General features: G+C 37.8%; 1 protein-coding gene across 5 annotated transcripts in view; it reads right to left on the minus strand.

The window, feature by feature from the left end:
- Ptprz1 (protein tyrosine phosphatase receptor type Z1) overlaps positions 1 to 19,078 on the minus strand; it is a 173,123-nt gene that overhangs the window by 153,784 nt on the left and 261 nt on the right. The window lies entirely within an intron of this gene.

The following is a 19,078-nucleotide window of genomic DNA, read 5'->3' on the forward strand; positions in this document are numbered from 1 at the left end:
GGAACACAAGCTAATGGTGGTGAGGAAGTGGGTCATAAAAAATTAAAATAGAAAGGTGTTTCAAGCGGAGGGGACAGCAAAAATAAAGGCCCTGCGAAGGAGGTGCCTGAGGGACTTGGGATTTTTTCAGGAGGTGAGGGAGGATGAAAAGGAGGAAAGAGGGAAGAGCAGCAGCAGAGACAACTGGAGAAGCAATCAAAATCCAAATCAGTCACAGCTGGATGAAAGCTGTAGAGGTGGCGGCTTTTACTTTGAGAGAGACTGTGAGAGAAACAGGAAATTGGAGCCTGACGCGGTTTGACTTACACCAAAACAAAATCCTCTTGAGTGATTTGTACAGCAAAGCAAGGAGAACAGTTCAATAATGCAAGGATGAGATGATGGAGGCCTGAACGGAGAAAAGATTTTCCAGGAGGTACCAAGGAACGGTGACAGAGCGGAATGAGAGAGGCCCTGAGGTTCTTAGCCGAGTGAAGTTACCATTTACTGAGATAAAGGGGACAGTGGAAGTTAGGAGTCAGAGTGAGAAAAAACTCAGGAGATCAAGTTGGGATGTACTAAACACCTAAACACGGAAACCAATATGACTTAGGAGTTCAGTTTAAAAGTTATGGCACAGAGGTATCAACTTGGGATTCAGTGATGTAGAAAACAGAAGGATGAGAGAGTCATGCCAGCTGTGCAGACAGAAACAAGCAGCCTGTGTTTAGTCAGTTCTCCGTTGCTCTAACAACTGAGATGATAAACTTAAAAAGTGGAAAGGTTTATTTTGGCACATAATTTTGGAGTTTTCAGTCAATGATTCATTAGCCCCATTGTTTTGTGCCTACAGCCAGGCAGTATATCATGGTTGGAGAAGGTGTGGGGCAGCATATGACTCACCACCATGTGGCTCTTAGAAAGCAAAAGAAAGGAAGAGAGAGGGACTGGCACTCCAATGTCCCTTGCAGGGATGCCCCCCACAATGACCTAACTCCCTACCATTAGTCATTACCTCTTAAAGGTTCCACCACCTCCCAATAGAACCAGCAGCCAGGAACAAAGGCTTTAACACATAGACCTCTGGGGGAAAGTTAAAATTCAAACTATGGCACAGAACAACAAATGAGTTTGGATAGCTGCAACATTTACAAGTTGGGGTGATGAGAAGGATCTAGCAAAAGAGTAAATCAATGAGATAAGTGGCTATGAACGAGCACAAAAAGCAGGCAAATGTGGTTCTGGAAGTCAAGGGAACAAAGTGTCTCCAGAGTAACAAACTAATAACTGCCAAAAGCTGCTTGTACATCTCTTAAAATGAAAACACTGACTGCTGGGTATAGCAGGACACTGCTGAGATTGACGAGGGCAGATTCATGCAGTGTTAGAAGCAGGATTCAGTGTATAGTGGGTTCAAAAGCAAATGGCAGGAGAACAGAAAGAGAAGATGGGTACAAAAAACTCTTTCTGGAATTTAGCAATAAATGGCAGGCCAGAATGTGGCAGAAGTCAAGAGAGCAGTAGTTTTCGAAGAGGTGGAAATGACAGCATGTTAAAAATATCCATTATTTAAGCCACATTTACTGATTAATAACTAATATTATATGTTAAGCTAATAGAAAGAAAACATCAATGCTTTAATTATGAGTAATTACAAAGCAAGCAAACAACAACAAAAAAGAATTCCATAACTAAAGATGTGCCTATTAGCTTTGAGCATTCACACAAACTTGCTTTAGGATGGCAAGAAATACAAAATAATTCATAGTATCTATGTCTACACTGTATGATATTTTGCCGCTCCTTCTGCTTTTGCATAGAAGATAATTTATTATCAAACACTTCCGAAGCTATGGAAAATATTTTCCAAAAGCACAGACTACACAGAGTCTTATGACTAATAACTGCCTCCGAAGGACCATAATTAAAACAGCAAAATTTCTGCATGGCTTCTCACACTAAATGTTTGTTTGTTTGTTTATCTGAGGCTGAGTCTGTAGTTCAGACTGCCCTGGAACTCACTGTGTAGCCCAGGCTCTTCTCCAACTCTCAGCGATCCTCCTGCCTCATCCTCCCGAGTGTTGGGATTACAGGCGTGAGCCACCACACCCAGCTCAGGCTTTATTTTAAATGCTGAAAAAATTGAAACTTTTCCAAATCAGGATGAAAACATTCATCCCTTAAAAACTGACATGAATCCTATCCAGTTTCTTTTGGTGCTCATAATTTTAAAATCTCAGTAATTTCTATCATTTCCCAAATAATTGTGTCTTAAAAACTAATTTTCCCAAATTAAGCCCCAGAAGAACATTAATTACTGTTTATGGCAATTTGCCAATTATTCATTAAAACAAATATTGTTGATTCTAGCTATCGAATAATGGAGTAATACTTTTGAAATTTTTAATTACCTAGTTAGTCTATAAAGCATCGTTGCTTCAATACACAGTCTCTCAGTTAACCTCTGAATTGTTGCAATTTTTCTCTTGGATGTGCTGTGTGCTCTTAATTTATATTTCTTAAATTATAGTGATTACATTTTATTTGGGCTCATTAAAACAAACATTTTAAAATAATTTCTTAAGTCATCTATAACTCAATATTAGTTCCATTAACACTGAGTTGAAAATAATGACATTTTTAGTACAAATTATTATGTCTTTAAATTATATTTTTGTGGTTTACAGAAATCTGTGTAATTTCTATTTATTCACTTTATAACTACTTAAGCTACTATTACTGAACAGAAAACTAACCTCTATAGTTTTCTACTAAACATTCGCCCTGTCTTCATAGACTTCTATTTTAGCCATCTATTTTTTTCCTAATCTATGCATGTCTTCCTGGGGACTCTCTCCCTATGCTCTAAGCAACACTGGGAGCCCAAAGAGGAGAAATTGATTCTTGACACAAAATGTATGGTTTTAGAATGTATTCCATCACCACCCAGGCAGGCCAAGGCATCAGTTATATTTTTACATTTTTTAAGACATTGATGTATCAAGAATGCCACTTCTCTTTTGGAAGGAAAATAAGGTTTTACTCTACAAATTTGTTAGACTGCTCAAAACTTTGAAAGTATTGGGCCCACGATAAAGTATGCACAATGCAGCTATTGACACAACAGGTACCCCACAGCTGAGAAGCACAGTGTTTTCTCCAAGCTTGAATCAAACAGGATCTCACATATCGCAGATCTTGTTTTTGGTTTAAAAAAAAAAAAAAAGAATGAAAGGAACTGAGAGAAATGCTCTTGGCTGGCACTGGCTGGTGTTGGAGGGACGAGGAGGTGTTTGCAAGAGGGATCCGGTATCGTTTTGTTTCATTAAAACCCTGGCTTGACAGGAAACATAGGGAAAACTTACCCAAAGAAATGGTGCATCCGCTGTGCAGGCCAAAAGTGGATTCTCCCACCGCAACATAGAATAAAGAAACTTATAGTCCTCTTTCTCTCATGTTTCTGGCCACAGTCATCTTTCTTCCTTTTTCTGTATTCACCATTGTGCTCTATTCCAATCACTTAATTTTCTTTCTTACAATTCTGAATGCCATAGTAAAAGCCCTTAGGAAGTTGTCCATTATTATGTGCCAATTCGGTTCAAAATCTATATAGACTCTTGGACCTATTCAAATGAGAATCTGATTTGATTGACCTACTTTTCCTTTACCTTTTTAAAAATAAGAGGGATTGAGTGAATTCGAGGGTGAATTGAATTCTAATTCCAAATGCTAGAAATGCAATCCCAAATGTCTTAGTCTGTTGAAGAGTGTGCTGAACGAGCTGAGGTGTGGCAACATTTGACTGCCTACATCCTATAATATTTTCTGCTATTAGGGATTGCTTTGGAAGGATTTGGACTCATTTATGCTACGAATATTACTGAGCACCTACCATATGACCAGGAGATCTTTAGAATCCAGTGGCTGTATGTGTTGAAGAGAGGAAACTCGCTTCTGCAGGGAGAACAAACTACAGAAACAACTGAAATGAAATGTGAGTTCTGGGCCAGCAGTGAGATGATGATGGTGAAGGAATAACAAATGACATGTTAGGGAAGGACGACTGGGCAGGCCTGAGTCCTAAAGCTTCCACAGAAAGGCGAAAAGCTTGAACCAAAGGTAGGAGCATACTTGTAGTGGTTCAAGGAAAGCTGGGCAGGTTTCAAAGCACCTTGAATGGCCTGGTAAATGACATCAAAAGTCACATCAACCTACATCACCCTCCCAGTGATAAGTAATATAAACAAGATTTTAGTAATCATTTCTCAAATGTTTGCATAACTGGAAACTGTTTTTCTTCACAATCCTATTGTTTTTTGTTACAAAAGTCTGTCACAGAAGACTGTCTTTCTGAGAATTAGAGAAAAGCTACGTCAAAGGAAAGTCCTTGTTCTGGGACACAAATCCCCTAAACCTCTCCAACATGCACTGCTATAAACTTGCAAAAAGAGACTTTTAACACTGGCTTTGGAAAAGCAATAATTTATGTCAACTAAGAACTACTGTACGTTTATCAAATTGTGTACATTTGACAAGTGAGCAGGCTGGTGAGGATTCCTTGGGTTAACAGCCGATGGATTTCTTACTGTTTTCATGGCTGAGTTTGTGTATATATGTTACATTTAATAAAATAGAATTTTCAGCTATCTGAGACTCTCAGATGAATGAGCATGAACATGTACAGTATGCAAAAAAAACGTTTTATTCTTTATTATTAAGTATATAGCAGGACCTTGTGAGGGTTAAATTAGTGGAAACTTAAAACATCAGTCTACAAATCCTAAGTAGGGTTATATGTGCACATATTAATATTTTCTCATTGAAATCCTAGCATAATATATCAGAATGCAATAATCAAGGATAATTACTTCCACACAAAAACCCCATATCAAACTTTTCTTGATGACCTATTTTCAGTGATTTTTCTCCAACAGTGCAATCACTCCAACAAATCCCCAACAGACTGTGTACAGTAGCCTAAAAGACACATACTGAGGAGCCAGCCTTCCTGGCTTTACAAGTGAAAATGTGCTACACAGAGCCAAACTTTGTCAGCAGAAGACCCAATCTGTTCACAGGAAAGCGGTGTACGTGTCTTTATAATTAGCAGAGAGAATGTTTGGCTGAATATTTTATCCATGCTTGCTTGAGTGCCGTAGAATCTAGTATAACTTAATCTCTTCTCATACTTGTAAAAACTAAAAGATTTTTCAAACTAGCAGATGCTGTAGGATTTTATAACATGAAGAAGAAAAGGGGGATGCCATGGAAAGCTCTCTTGAAATGTGGGATGGGAAGACTTTCTTATGGGCATTTTTATCATGCGGTAGGGTTTGGTATACATTTTTGAATAATTTTTCGAAGAACAGGGATGCATCTTATTTTTCTTGACTAATGGTGCCAGGGATGCTGAAAAGTTAGCAAGTACTGAAAATTAGAGAAAGAGTATGTTGGAATCACAGGGGAGAGAAAAGAGCCACTGGTTACTTTCTCGTGGGATACACAGTACCCAGACTGTGCTGTATCCTGAAGGATTCCAGGGCAGGACGCCCTAGCCATCCTTGGTGAACTAAAAATTGATTTCACTCGTTCTGCTTCCTTCTCAGGAATCCAGTTTGCAGCCTGCACTGCCATCTATGTTCAACGCTCTTGAGAGTAGAGAGGAATCATATGCATACTAACTCATTCTTTGATGTTTTAGCACCAAATATTTACCTTTGTCACAGAATAGCAGCTGCCACTGCCAAAAATTAAACTGAAAGTTGGGCCAGGCTTAGTAGTAGAAATTATGTGACATTTTCATAGTGTACTGGACAAAATATATAAGGAGAATGTTTTGTCCTACATATTTTGTCCTACATATATCTTTTCCTCCTTTTACACTTAGCTTAATATAATGGGGTGGAATATTAAGAATAAATGCATTTTACAGTAGAAATTCAAAACTCAAGAAAACCATCTTCTGCATTCAATCTGCTTTTTTTCCCTTTCCTTTAGTACTGGAAATGGAACTCAGAGCCTCATGCATGTTAGGCAAGTGCTCTACCATGGAGTTACATACCCATCCCTTTTTATGCTTTTTTGAGATAAAGTCTCACTGAGTTTCCCAGGCCAGCTTTGATCACAGAATCATCCTTCCTCAGCTTCCAGATCAACTGGGATTTTAGTCATGTGCCTCTACATCAGAGTTGCACCAAAAGTAAATCATCTGAAGCAAGGAATATAGGCTTATCTTTTTGTTTGAGTACAGCAGAAGAGGAAGGAGAGACACCGAAAATGCTCACATCATTAAATGAAATGGCAAATGTTCATGTTTGAAAGGAAAAAGTACTGCTCAGATGTTCATAGAATCTTCTTTTTAAACGAATTCACATCTTTGTCTCTCATTATTCTGACTTTTCACAGGCATAAAATCAGATCAAAACAGACGGGTGTTTATTATTCTCTATTATAGTATGCTCATATCAGGGAATATTGTATACCTGTAACCAGATGAACTCCTCAAAGGCAAAAAGTATTTACAAAAGTCAAAAACACCGTTGAGCACACAGTAACTACTCAATGAATATCTGCAGAACTCAGTTTCATTGTCTAAAGGGATCCAAATCCCTTGGAAAACACTGTATTCACGTCTCAAGGAGAAGCAGACATTTTCCTTGTCCTTTCTTTATATTAGAAGAAAAAAAGCTTAAAATATACAAGTATGTGCTACAACTACACTTAATTTTCTCAAAGAATATAATCCTAATGTTCAAAATAAAGCAATATCAGTTTTGAGAGGAGGAACAAAACACACACACACACACACACACACACCCACATATATACACAGACATGTGAGCACACATATATACATAGATGTTATCTATGCATGCATATCTATGCATATATAATGTTTATATATTTATTCATAATACTTATGTAAATTTATTTATATAAATAAATATTACATATCATTTCTTCATTCTGAAGACCATTAAAAGGGGCTTTGCTGGAACCAAACATGTCTAGTGAATAATCTATTCAGTCACTCTTTAATTAGATAAAATTCTTACATTCATCTTTTATATAACATTTTTATATTTTTCACTATATAAAGAAAAATACACTTAAATTTATGACTTTGACATTTGCTACTTTTCACCTCTCTTTACTAAATGATTCATTAATTTATCACCTCTGGTACCCTGAATGTATCACAAGAAACGTATAATAGAGAACAGCTCTTATTGTATTGTTCATTAATTAAAAAGAAAAATGGTAGGGCCGGGGATTTAGCTCAGCAGTTTTGTGGCCTGCCTCACAAGTGCAAGGACCCAAGTTTGATCCCCAGTACAAAAAAAAAAGAAAGAAAGAAAGAAAAATGGCTAAAATTAATTTAGAAGCAAAATCTGGGAAGCTAGTTATTCTATGGATTATTCATGGCACTGTGTTTAATGAAACACACGTTGTAACCAATTTACGAGGATACTAGTTTATGAGAATATGGTAGTCTTTCAGCAGTCTGCACTTGTGGATGCTAAGAAAGCCTTTGAATTGACAGACTGCTGCTGAAATGCCACAGTGGTACATGTGCTCATTGTAAAGGGAAAACATAAGGATTTCAAAGGTGAATGAACAAAATAGTTCTGCAATGGGACGTGCACAACACTAGCCTGATACGACCTACATATACAACTTTTGCCATCCGTTTTTTTTTTTTTTTGAAGAGTTTGTTTTCTTTGGTTAAGTAGGGACTATGATATATACAAAAGTAGTCCATTTTAAGTAGCACCATTTCTTTATTACTGCTCAAGATGCTGAGTTAATCAGTTCAGAAGAAGTTTTTAGCTTCATTTCTTATATTTCAGAGTTTTTCTAGTCAATAAATAAGTTTCACGTTATCATCCCCTCTTTCTCCTTGTCTTCAAGTTTCCAGCTGTGTAGAATTGCATGCCTTTGCTACCTTCGCTTTTCCTTCCTGGATGTGTCTCCTCCCGGGGAGGACGTTCCCTTGAGGGCCACCCATGCCTCATTCTTCATGCGCTATCAATTATATCAGTCATGTTTATATCAAGTTTTTAAAAATGGTCCTTAAGTTTTAGAGGAGGTTATAAATAAGATGGTTTGGTGGTACTGTAGTCCACATAACTAAGCATGTTTCCATGGTGATTGCCACAGTCTAACAGCCTCTCAACCAAGCTTCTTGATGGCTTATTCTCCTTCAATCCACCCTAAACTCTGATACCTGATGTATGCTCCTAAAATGTATTCACTCAAGTCATTCTACTGCACAGAGCTCTTCAATAGTTCTCCACTTGTGATAAATACATTTTAAATTCCAAATCATTCAGTTAGACATTGGAAATCATGCCCATGATTTGGGACTTTCAACTGGTACTAAACTTTATAACTTTCCCTCCTTCCCAATACTACGTCCCGATTCTGCTTCTATAAATGCAGAATTATTTTTCCCTACTGAGGCCCTTTATCTCCACAATGATCCCAAAGTCCTATCATCTGTCCTCACTGTGGATCTATATCCAGACCTGTCTCTTCTTAGAAATCTGCTGGAGGTAAATTTATGTCTCCACACAATTCATACTCTCATGGCCTGCAAACTTTGTCATATATGAGGGCCATTCATGTATGGTTCATTCTAAGTTGTGAAGGTTTAGCAAATCCATAGAGGAATAGTCTCTCTAGGTGAATATTCATCACAAGGAAGCTATTCAAGAAAGAGTCACTGAACTGATTTGTTCTTATCTTACCACTGTTGACTATTAAGCAATTTAGATGATCTGGAAAAGGTCATTATTATATTTTAAAAGGAGTTCTCAGTGCCTTTCAAGTATAGTAAAACCAAAATAACCTGGAACTGATAAACAATGAAAATCTTACCTTAGAACAACTCACAAAATAAATTGTTAAATTGAAAAAATACATAGCTAAGTCTTATATCTATTTCATGATAGAAAACAATAGCTCTAACAAATTATGTATGAACAAAGAAAACAAGTAAGAAGTAACAGCAAAAGTATGTGTTGTTGGCAAAACGAGAGGTGTTATGTGCTGTGTCCTGATAAACGGCAATCGAGATCCGCATCTCCCCTCTTCTCTTAGTCTGGTTCATTTGCCCACTCACCAACTGATAGACTTGAATCTCTGGACCAAATTCAACAGTGTTTGGCCTCCTGAAGTCTAGGTTGCAGACTATGAGGTCAACCATGGTGGGTCATATTCCTCCTTCTAGGGTTACTCTGAAACTCAAGCTGCCTTAAGAAGAGGAAAGAGGGACGGCAAGTTTTCCAGGACCTTCATCCTGTGGAACTAGGTTTGTTTTGGGATAGCCTGAAACCTGCTAATATCTCTACCTTAAAAAAAGATAAACCATGGTTAACAGCATCATGAGGTTGACCTCAATCTGTGGTTTTAAACCCTGGCTGTATTCCATAATTACCTGGGAAATTTTAAGAAACTACCCAAGTCTCGTCCCAGCACCCACCCATGATGATATACTGAATTTGATGTCCAGGCATCAGTTATAGAAATTACTCAAATGCATTAGTTAGCTTGAGCGCTATAATAAGATCCCATAGGCTGGGTGGCTAAGACAATAGACATTTATCTTGCACAGTTCTACAGGCTAGAAAGTCCATGTGCAACAGCTGCCCTGTTTGATTCCTCATGAGGGCTCTCTTCGTAGCTTGCAAATGGGTGCCTCCTTGTTCTTCCTCCTTGTTGTACAGCATAAAGAGACAGAGAGGGCTGGGGATTTAGCTGTGGTTCTGCCACCTGCCTCCCAAGTGCAAGGTTCAGGGTTCAATCCCTGGTACAAAAAAATAAAAAAGACAGAGCTGTGGTCTCTTCTTCTTCTTTGTTAAGGGCAGTAATCTCATTCATGACAGCCCCACCCTCATGACTCCTTTATCCTCCCAAACACCTCATTCTACAAATACACCACATTTAGAGATTCAACACACAACTACTGGACAGGACACTTACATTCAGTTCATAACACGAGCTAAGACCATCATACGCCCTGGATAGAGAAGCCCTGATCTAGGTTCCTGACTGTTGACCTTTTTGTGCACTATAGGAAAGATAAAGGTCCTTGAAAACGTCCTGTCCCTCTTTCCTCTTCTTAAAGCAGTTTGAGTTTCAAATGCTTTTCTAATACTGGAATTGGGTTGATTTCAAATGAAACTGGACATGGCAGGAGTTAAAAATCTTTGTAGGAGTCAAAAGCATCTTTGCTTGAATTTTTCTCATTAACCAACTTACTGTCCCTCCTTTTCTTTTTTTTTTCTTTAAGGTTGTTGCTATTTTCTCTTCATCTTTACTTCCTTAAACATAAATATAAAAATTATCAAATCAACTTAGGTTTCCTCAGCATCTTGATGAAGAAGAGTTTGGTAGAGAGAAGGTTGATTCTATCTGATGACATTAGTAAAATATTTTTGCTGTATTAATGTAATTTTGAGGAATAATTTTTAACTGCTGGGTTAATAAATATTATTGCTAAAAATTCCAGTCTGTTAAAATAAGATCGTCTTCTTTTTCCTTCCAGTATTTGCCCACGGATCTTAAAGTAAACTCAATTATTCAGGCACTTGCTTAATGTAAACATTTTAGTCATATTCAATAAAGACTTATGTACACGTTAGCAAGAGATAAATTTTCCTATCCCAACACAAACTCAGTGCCACAGGATGAAAAGCATCTGCTATGTTCAGGGCTAAGCGAGGTGCTACACCACCATCTCCAGGGCTAATGAGAAAACTACAGAAAACTGCATAAGCACACACACAACTACTCAACGAAACTGCTTCCTATCTTTTGTTTAGTTTTCAAAACTGTGTTGGGCCACTCGTGGCCTGCTCGACAGGAGAGGATCTGTCTAGTACTACAGCTTTGAGCTGACTGAAAAATCAGTCTTTGGGTTCTTCTCATTACTGACTGTGCTTCAGGACGCTGCTGTCTCATCTCCAACATATGAGAAACACAGAGAGCGAAGGACATTCACTGACTTGAAGCCCTGACCTTTTAAGATCCATCCAAGACACACAGATGTTAACACAGCCACAGCTAAATCCTCACTCGAGGCTGCTCCAGGAAGCACACACGCGGCATCAGTCATGGGCGTGTCTTCATGTATAGAGATGTGTGGACCTTAGCAATGCTCATATCAGTGAAAATGAATTTGTGCTGCCAGAAGTAGCATTGAACATTAACAGGTCAAGGTAAATGTGGACCAAATTCTTGATTTGGGATCAGAATCAAAAGGAGACATCTCTGGAAACTGACTGATCTCAACAACAAAAAAGCTAATGCCATGTAAGAAGGCTCACGATAGCATCTCTCTGATACTCTAGCACTAAGGTAATAGTACTAAGAATCAACACACGGGATGATATCAAGTAAAAAGCTTCTGCACAGCAAAAGAAACAGCTAACAGAGTGATGAGACAATGTATCAAATGGGGATAAAAATCTGCCAGCAATTCCTCAGACAACTAATATCTAGAGTATACAAATAATTTTTAAAAATTAGAGCCCTCAAAATAAAATAATCAAAAACTGGGCAACTGAAATGAATAGATACTTCTTAGAAGAAGTACAAATGGCCAATAAATACATGAAAAAATGTTCAGCATCTCTGGCCCTTAGAAAAATGAAAGTTAAACAACACAGAGATTCCATATTACCCCCAGAAAGAATGGCTATCATCAAATCAAATCACAGCAAATGCCACTAAGTTTCTGGGAAAAAAGAACCCTTCTACAGTGGGGGTGGGAATGTATAAACTAGTACAATCACTGTGGAAATAAATGTGCAGATTCTTCAAGCACCTGAAACCAGAAATTCCATTTGATCTAGGTTTTCTCCTTCCAGGTATCTTCCCTAAAGAGCTAAAGGACATCATATTACAGGGATATGTGCACATCCATGTTTATAAAGGCACAATTCATAATCATTAAATCTCGGACACAGCCTGTGTGTCCATCAACAGATGAATGAATAAAGAAATGGTGGTAACTACCACATGATACAGTAGTACTCTGCCTTTATAAAGAATGATAAACTTGAATCATTTGTAGGAAAATCAATGCACCTGGAGATTTTAATGTTAAGTGAAATAAATCAGACACACAAGCTTAAATATTGCAAGGTTTTTCTTATATGAGAAACCCGAAATATAAATTTAAAGATAGATAATAGAAAACAGGGAGATTGATTTTTCTCAGATGGTAAGGAGACCAAGAGATGAAGGAAGGGAGGAGGGAAGGAGAGGGATCGAGAATGAAAAAAAAAAAATAAGATGAGCTCTGTATATGTACCAGCTCCCCCAAGGAATGTAATCATTCCGTACTGCAAACATGTACTAATAAAAATATTTTTAAAATCATAAAGACAGCAAAATAAATGATCAGAACAAAAAATTTTAAATGAATACTTATTAAGCATCTACTCGAAGTGTGAAGTGTACAAGGCCAGGGATTAATGAATGCAGTCTTTATCCTCAAAGTACTGGTACCGTGGGAGAGACAGATAAAATGCAGAACAACATGGTGGGTGAAAAGGTGCTATGGGACCACACCACTCTCTCGCAAATCACCAATTGTTCAACCTTTGTCTTTATAGGTCACAAAAGGTCCATAAAATGTCTGCACCTATGGCTGCTCTACGACTGGCCACCACAACCTGTCTTGTGATGTTTGTATGACTGAGCCAACACAGACCAAAAATAACCACTGTGCATCAATGCTTCAAATAATTTTTTTCTAAGAGTAGGAAAATTTTAGTGAGGGAAAGAAAGCTTCTGTCTAAGAGAGACAGGAGAGGAACCAGAAAGTGGGTTGCCCACCCACCCCACTTTTCAAAGATGTTTTATACTGCCAAGCCATCTGGTGAGGCAAGTACACAATGGGACAAAACTGTAAGACCCAGTGGAAAATTACAAGGGGGGCATGAGGTGGGTCAAACCATGACCAACCAGTAAGATTACAAGTACAGTCACCCAGGTAATATTGGTTAAATAGGGGTCAAATGGGGGAGCAAGTCATGTAGCAGCATACAAGGATTTTCAGTAAGGGTGAGGGTCAGGGATATTTCCTGGAAAGGCTGGGTTAAGACCTTAACCCCCACACAGGTGATTGAAACCTATTTAGAATATCAATCACTGCTATTTATCCCCAGGGAAAGCACAAAGATATAGTAGTTTCTCTCCTTTTACAATTCTGGCCTTCAGTGAATGTGTCTTGATTGTCCTCCATGTTGGCTCCTTGCTGTGTTGGCTCCTTGAGGGTGGCTCTGTCGAACTGCCCACAAGCTATCTAATTAACTTACCTATCTGCACTATTCCCCCCTCTGAAGAAGTACCCCTAACTGCTGTGAGGGGGCAAAGGGCAAAGACAGCTCTGGCTACTTCCAGCTGAAGAGGATCATAGTTGTGATCAGCATGTAGAGTTACTCTACAGAAGATCTACCTAAAGGCCTTTGGTACCTGGCATTGTCATCTTGGTAGCTACATAGCTTTTGAATCTGGAGGAGACAAAGCCAAAGAAACAGTTAAGAATGCATGGGCCAAATTATAAGGTCAACAGGGTTGCTATAAATATAGCCAGCAAAGAGGATAAGGAGAAGGTCCCGGGGACTTCAGAATCCAACACAGAAGTCATTTTGTACAGTTTAGCAGTTATGAGCTGTCTACAAGGTTGATCTGGTGGGTCCCAGTAAAAGAAGTCTAGCACATTTGTCACTGGTTCCATTTGTATGACTGCTTGGAGTTGGCAGCCTCTAGGCAAGAATAAATAAAACTTTTAAGAAATTAGATTATGCATAGTCTAAGCATGAGTACACTAGAATGAAAGGGCAGATTGGGGAGAAAGTCACACTTAGAAATTGAAATAGTGATTGAACCTGCTGGACTTATATTCTTTCATTGATAGAGGTTATCTATAAGTCTCATTCTTTGTTATAAATCTCTCTAGTTTTAGCTCTAAGATGAGACAATTTGAAGAATAAATTTTGTTAAGAAATATAAAACTCTAGCTGAACTCTTATACATTTTACCATAGTTTTTCCCTCATGATTCATAACCATGGTCAGCTACTGGTAGAGCTGGAAACTGACAGAAGGGGTAGTGACTGGAGCCCCTTTCCATATCTAGCTTTATTACTATGGCATTATTGTATACCTCTTTTGGTTATTCTTTTCTTCTGGGTGTTTAAGACCAAGTTAAAGTGAGACCAGTGTCAATCAACATGAACCTCTTACTATCTATCAAGGTCAATTAAGTCTCTTCAGGCATTATTTTGGAACCATGCACAGAGCCTCTCAGCTCCTCTATCAGTGTCAGCCGTCAGGATGGGTCACAGCCTTGCTTGATCATGTTGCTTTCAGAGAAAGCATGGAAGACTTTTCCCTCATGGTGACCCTCCTTTGGCACACAGTGTATTTGTCTTCTGGTGTCCAACAATCTCCTTGATCAGGAGGTTAAGTGCCTCACCAAAGATGTACGATCCTTGATCTTGTAGACCTTGAGGGGACAAGGCCAAAATATTGGCTGTCCTCACAGCCCAAGTACCTTTCTAGTTTTGGTCTCCAAATGTTAGTTGTTGAACACCCAGAAGACAACACTTCAAATAATTTTAAGAACTCTAAAAGCTTTTCTAGTTGAGTTGACTTCTCATGAATACCATTAATTGTTACTTTGTCTGCTACTTTTTTAAACTGTTTTCCTAAAATAACACTATTCACCAGACTCTCCAAGTGATCGAAGTATGCTTTATCTACACGCTCCTTGTGGTACCTCCTACAGCCACTTGGAACTAGAGCAACACCTGAATTACAGCTAGTGTGAAAAAAAAAAGTGAATAATTTAATTTTAATATATTTTAAGCTAAATAATCACATATGTCTAGTGGCTATGGCATAGGACAATATAGTTGTAAGATGTAACTATTTTAGGATTGTGCAACACAATAAAGTAAATTTGCTTTTAATGTTTAATATGGCATAGTATACAAATACAGATTATAATTGGTTTCCTTTCATAACCTGAAGTTCCAGGTGGGGATTACTGCCAGTAAGACATTTAAAGTTAAGTTATAAGTGAAGTGTATATATATATATATGAATATTTCTTGTTTAAATTGGCTGTGATTTTACTACTGGCACTCTTGATAAAGTTTTAAAATATTTGACAGTTAACACATTAAGAGACATTTGGAAAAGATGGTATACTCAACAGCTGTGAATGGAGAAATTATCTTGAAAGTGATATTTCAAGAAGGTTTTCAGTGTGCGAGTTGAATTAGATTAGCTGTACTGTGGTCATCATTAGTGTTAGGACTCTGTCAGGTTATGTACTATGGACTTACTAGTGCCTAGCAGATGTGGGTACTTGGGAAATACGTAAAGAATGAGTCAAGTAGCATGGATGGAATTGTTTTATATCTGATCAGATCATGGAGTCATTACATGAACATGTACATTTGTCCAAAATGTCAGGATAGTACATTAAAAATAAAGTCAAATTATTCCTTAAAAATTTTAAAGGAGAAACCAATATGGGAATACATGGGGAAAGTCATGAAGGGGGATCCACAAGAAAGCAAACAGGACCGTGAAATGCACTGTCCCCCCCATACCCCACCCCATGTAAGCAAGTTAGTTAATTCCACACAAGAAACTGATCTCTGGGCATGGAAAGAGACAAAGCCTGGGACTCTGAGAGTCAAACAGAATATCCAGACACAGGCTATGGGATGCTAGGTAAGTGATCTGTGTCTTTGTGTTTGCTCATCTATAAAACATCTGAACTGAAAACCTCTGCCTCAAAGATTTCTGAGGAACATGAAATGAGAGAATGAATGAAGTTCCCAGCACCAGGAGCACCCCAGGTAAACACCTGCATGGACGGCAACTGGAAATAAAACACAAGTTTGGGTCCTCAATCCAGCCCTTCCTTTGAGGTCTTCTGGTCTTGATTCAGAGGACTCCATTTATTTCCTTTCTACTGAGAAAGTGGCTAGTAAGGAGTCAAGAAAAGTTCGCAGGTTGGACATGACTTAAATCATTTTAGAGTAAGGGGAATGGGGAAGCTCATACACCCGGGAAAACCTGAATTTTTGCCAGAAGCAAAATTCCCACAACGTAAAATTTTAAGCACGATGCTTAATCTCTAGTGCAGACATGAAAGCAGAAATGAATTCATTAATGAAATGATTTATTCTGGCAAACTTCCCTGAGTGGAAACAACCACAGTCTATATAAAAGGAAAGAGAAATAAGATAAAGAAAAGTGGTATTTGCTGATCAAAAGTAATTAATTTTCTGAATGGAAACTAGTTATTTGGGGGGCATAAATATTTTATATTTGTGTTTACAAAATGTTTTCTGAGGATAAATCAGCCAAGTTGAGAGCTACAACATATTGAATTTCACTGACTCTATACCCAGGATAAATGAAGTAATTAATTCTTCCTGGGGCATTAAGTATTGTATTTAATGTGGCTTCTAAAGCACTAAGACATGACTAAAAATGTTCAGAAGCTAATTATTACATATTTAATAACAACATTTGAATTTAGTGTATATTGCAACACCGTAAGTCATCTCATTCAAAGATCCTGAGTTCTCATTAATGGAAAGAAATGATTCCTTAAAAGCTCTTACAACACCTTGCTGTCCTCTATGACTCACTGTTCAACCTCCTTACAGGAAAGCCACCACACTTTTTCCCATAAGAGACACTTGTTCAAGTGCATTAAGAAAGGATCTGTTTCAATCCACGATAATTCTTGTGCTTGGAGAGTTGTTTGAAAGAAGCAATTGTTCTATTTGCCTAGTTCAAACCATCAGGTCATTTGGGATGCAGAAAGTGATACTGTCCTGATCACGAAGACTTTCTTAACTGCCAGCAATGAGCACTTTGGTGAACAAGTTGTTCCTGCATAATGGTAAAAATGACAGCCCAGGGCTCCAAATGTTTAACAGGTCCAATTTGAGCTTGCAGAGTAAGGCCCAGTCCATACTCAGACCTGTACTGATGCCTAACACATGTTCCAGGCTACCTGATGGCTCCAGAGATACCAACAATGAGGAATAAATACATCACAAACACTAAAGTAGGTGTTGAAGGAAAAATAATTGCAGGTTTAATTTTTCATTTGTTGATAATGTATCTCATTTTCCCAAAGCATACTATCCCAAGACCAAGCTATTTATCCCACTTGGAGCTGCCAGGGTTTCTTGGTCAGACTGATGGTAACAATTTGGAAAACCAATATTGTTAAAATGAAGACTGATGTAAAATTAGTCATCTTCTCATCTCAAAAACCATTTAAAAATTTTGATACACATTTGTTTTTAATGTCATTATAATCTTAAACAATGAATTTAGTTCTTATCCTTAAATTATACATCATCAAAGATTTAAAGAAAATGTCCAATAAGCTGAAATCTGTGCGATCAAAACCAGTATAAAAATAATGCTTTAGTAATAAAAAAATCCTCTGTAAATATGGCCTATTAATATAATGGAATATTATTTAGTCATAAAAAGAAAAGATGTACTGTAACATAATGTGGATGGAGCTTGAAAATAGTACCTAAATAAATGAAGCTAGTCAGAAAAGGCCTCGTATTGTATTATTCTATTTATATGAGATGTCCAGAATGGGCATATCTAAATAGATGGAATGTAGAATATCGATTTCCAAGAGTTGGTGTCACAAAGAATAGAAATAATGGCTAACAATCATGGAGTTCCTTTTGGGATGATTAAAATGCTCTGGAATTAGATATTAGTGATGCTGCACAACTTTATGAATATACTAAACATCACTAAGCTATAAACTTTAAAACAATTAATTATACAGCATGTGAATTTTATCTCAATTTTTAAAAAAATTCACCATATAACCTAGGCATTTGGATTTGAAGAGGTACAAAGCAATATTCTGGTTTGTTTTCCTAATACAATGAGAGTTACTTAAACAATTCAGATATCAAGAGGATCTGGATTGGTAGTTAGAAGAAATGTATAACAGAAATGCAGGCATGTAAATTCAACAGGTGTGTATTTAAATGACCACAACACTTTAAAAAAAAATGTCTTCCCTTCTTCAGAATGGACTATAAGGTTTGAGAGTACAGCAGGACCAAAGTCCCCTGTAAATCTTACACGTCCTTACATTAGGCTTGGGCAACTTCATAAAGCTTCTGGAATCTAAATTATGACAATGAATGTAGTGGGCTACTGAGCAATTAGCATCACCTTTGCAATACAATTCTCATTAATTAGAACTTTAAAATGATTTTTGCTTGCAAAGGTCACTGTCAATAGCAACACAATCCATCGGATGAAAACATAAGTTTAATATCTTCATTATAAGCAATCTAATTTAAAACGCATTCCCTGACTGAAAAGAGTTAACTATATGTCCCCACAAAGTAGGGCACATTTTCTCATTTTCAGGTTAATATCGCCAGGTCAAATATTACATTACATCGAGGTTGAAAATCCCCAAGAAAGAGCTATGTCTTTCACAGAATTCAAAAATCTAATCTTCCAATTCTTATAGAAAATGGCTGGAAATCCTAAATCTGCACCCCACGTAAATATTCAAACTGCCTATTTCAGGATGGAAGGCCGGTTCAAAACGAGTAACCCCCTGGAAGGTGACGGATGAGAGCTGAGTCGGTGAACAAACACGCCTACCTACACCTCTCCTCTGACTTGGGCATCAGGGGCAGAATGTTGCTAGAGATTTTGATTGAAACTTTTTTTTTTTTAAGTGACTGCCCAGACTTGAATGTGACTAAAGTGAAAGTGCTAAATACACTGAAAAGTCAGGTTGGTGCTTGTCCCTCTTAGCACTACCCTGAAGTTGTGTTTGTGTGTGTGTGTGTGTGTGTGTGGAATTCCTATCACACACGTGTCTTTTCACTTAAATCCATAATACCCTTAGCGTGCAGTGCCCCTCACCACGGCTGTATTTAAGGACATTTATTTATCTTCCTATGTATCTCTAAAAGACTACACTTTGCAAAAGAGGAGAGCGGCAGGGGAAAGGGCGGCGCCAGCGCAGCCTCCCGCGGGGTCCGGGCTCG

The sequence above is a fragment of the Fukomys damarensis genome, unplaced genomic scaffold (genome assembly GCF_012274545.1).
Source record: "Fukomys damarensis isolate Sample0158 unplaced genomic scaffold, DMR_v1.0_HiC HiC_scaffold_4, whole genome shotgun sequence".
Taxonomy (NCBI): Eukaryota; Metazoa; Chordata; class Mammalia; order Rodentia; family Bathyergidae; genus Fukomys; species Fukomys damarensis.